Source organism: Rattus norvegicus, chromosome 4 (genome assembly GCF_036323735.1).
Source record: "Rattus norvegicus strain BN/NHsdMcwi chromosome 4, GRCr8, whole genome shotgun sequence".
In the NCBI taxonomy this organism is placed as follows: Eukaryota; Metazoa; Chordata; class Mammalia; order Rodentia; family Muridae; genus Rattus; species Rattus norvegicus.
The window spans coordinates 147,894,960-147,897,459 of NC_086022.1; the positions used below are offsets into that span (position 1 = coordinate 147,894,960).

Here is a 2,500-nt window from a genome sequence, read left to right on the forward strand (position 1 = left end):
TGAGGACATGGGAGCTGGAAGTAGGGGGGTCCCAGAAAGTGCTCGTGGGGGAGTTCAAGAGGGGGCTTGGGAACTGGTGCTGGATTAAGAAGGGGACGTGGGGAGATGTAATGAAAGATGAGATCAATACTGAAGCATTAACAGACACGGAATAGAGGGAACTGGGAAGGGCATATTGGAGCTGTTATTAGGGGTAGAGGGTCTGGGACTGGGTGTCTAAAGGGGATCTCGACGCGGATAGATGCTTCTCTATAAGGAAGAGGAGGTTGTCAGGGGCTGGTACTGAGGGCATGAGGAAGGTTACAGTAGGGCCAGGCAGGAGACAGGAGCTGGTACCCAGGGTTAAGTGTTAGAATCAAGATGAGGCTAGTGTGGAATCGGGGGCTGACACTGCAGGGTCTACACTCGTGGCGGGGATTGGGGGGTGCTCCTTAGAAGCCGGTGCTGAATGTCGGCTGATGGGGGTTGGGGGTTGTGTAGGATTGGCGGGCCAGGGCTGGGAAGAGTGGCTTTCCAGGCCAAGGGAACAAGCGATCGAGGCCAGCGGGCAGTCTGGGCCTGGAGGGGCGGGCAGTGGGCAGGGGCCGTGCGGGGCGCGGGGGAGCGGCTTGGGCCCCGGGTAGGGCCAAAGCTTGGGGGTGGCTGCCCCGCGCCCAGGCCGGACGCGCGCTGAGGCTGCGGCCGCGGAGAAGGGATGCGGGAAGACCAACCTGGGCCGAGTCGGGGCGGCTGATCCGGGACCGGCAGGGCTCAAGCTCCGGGGCTCGATGCTCCTGACAGCGGTTGCCGTGGCTCAGGCGGCGTCCTCTGCGCGGCCTCCATCTTGCTCCGGCTCTCCCGGACGCGCTCCCGCGCCGAGGCGCGCGCTCCCGTGCACTGGCGCGGCGCGGCCGGGGCGCGTTCCCGCGCCGGCGTAAAGAACTGAGGGGAATGGAACGGGGAGGAGGAGGGGAAGGGACCCTCCAGGTCCTGACAGCCAGAGATACAGTCAGGCACGGTGACCCTGAGGTCCCTCAGCCAGAGCCACAGCCCCTACCTCAGCCCCAACTTCAGGCCTCCTGACTACTGGGACTCCTTTTCACCAGCCTGAGTTGTGGGGTTCCAGCTCCCCCACAAAGCCCGTGGAAATGGGGGAAGGGATCAAACGAGTATTATTTGATAGGCGTTGAACTCAATCTCTTGATTCCAGATTACCACCTACCATCTATGACAATGCCTCCAGTCTCTCCATTCTGCCTCCACGCCTTTGCGTCTTAGAGGCTTTGAAGGTTTCCAGAGTCTCCTAGGAAACTGTCAACACCCCCCTGGGAGAGGGAAACTCCTAAACTGTTAACACCCCACGCCAGCCTTGGGGATTCCTTGGCCCACAGCACAAGGAGATCGGGCCAGGGAACAAGACCCAGGCTGAGTACCAAAAACAGGAGGGAAAGGGGTTGACAAGTTGGTTTTTTCTCTTTACATGCCCCCCACCCCGTGCCCAAACCCATGCAAGCCATGAAGTTTGCAAATCTCGAAGATCTAAACAACAAAGCCTCAAAGTCAAGGGTGGTGATTAGGCCAAAGAACGCCCCAGGGACACTCTTGGGAGGCAGCTTGACTCATGTCTTTTCTTAGCCTTTGAAACCCAGACAAACTAACACTAACCTTGAACTTGAGCTATCAGGACCTGTTTCCTCATCTGTAAAGTGGACAAATTATGCCCCATTTTATTGGGTTTTTGGTTTTTTTTCTGATTATATATTTTGTAAAAGTCTGCCTCATTTTGGGGAGAGTGCGTTCACACAGGGCCTTGCTAAGTAGTTCTAGCTGGCCTGGAACTCACTATGTTAGAGCAGGTTAGCCTTGAACATGCAGGAATCCTCCTGCTTCCACTTTCAAGAGCTGAAATCACAGGCGTTCACCAACACGCTTGCTCTGTGCAGTGCTGGAGATCAAACTAGGAGAGCTTTCTACTAACAGAGCTACATGCCACACCAGCATTTTCAACTTTTAAGAAACGGTGGTAACAGGGTGGGGTTGTTGTTGTTTAATGTTTTCATAAGGTTTATTTATTTATTATATATAAGTACACTGTAGCTGTCTTCAGACACACCAGAAGAGAGCTCTCATTACAGATGGTTGTGAGCCATCATGTGGTTGCTGGGATTTGAACTCAGGACCTCTGGAAGAGCAGTTTAACCACTGAGCCATCTCTCCTAATGTCTTTATAAGAAAGAGGTGTTTTGAATCCCAAATTATAAAGAAAGAGAATGATTCAGCTCCATGTGGATTCACCATCCCTAGGGCCAGAGTACAGGCATGAGTTTGGTTTCTCTTTCCCCTCTTTGAAGGATCCTTCCTTTCCACCTGCGGAGGATCCTGTGGTCCTAGAAGCATGAGCGGGAGGGGCAGGGCAAGGAATCTCCTTCAGTCCCTCTTCCCACTTTACAGATGGGAATACAAACCTAGGAAGAACACTGACGTGCCATGGAAGGAGAGCACTGCCCTGTCAACCTGTCAT

At 54.4% G+C, this 2,500-nt stretch overlaps 1 protein-coding gene across 1 annotated transcript in view; it reads right to left on the minus strand.

Annotated features, from left to right (window-relative positions):
- The window catches only part of Lhfpl4 (LHFPL tetraspan subfamily member 4), a 22,894-nt gene extending 22,083 nt beyond the window's left edge, over positions 1–811 (minus strand). Inside the window, 1 exon segment of the mRNA NM_181387.3 lies at positions 711–811. The gene's annotated coding sequence lies outside the window, so the exon portion shown is untranslated.
- Between the last annotated feature and the right edge of the window lie 1,689 nt (positions 812–2,500).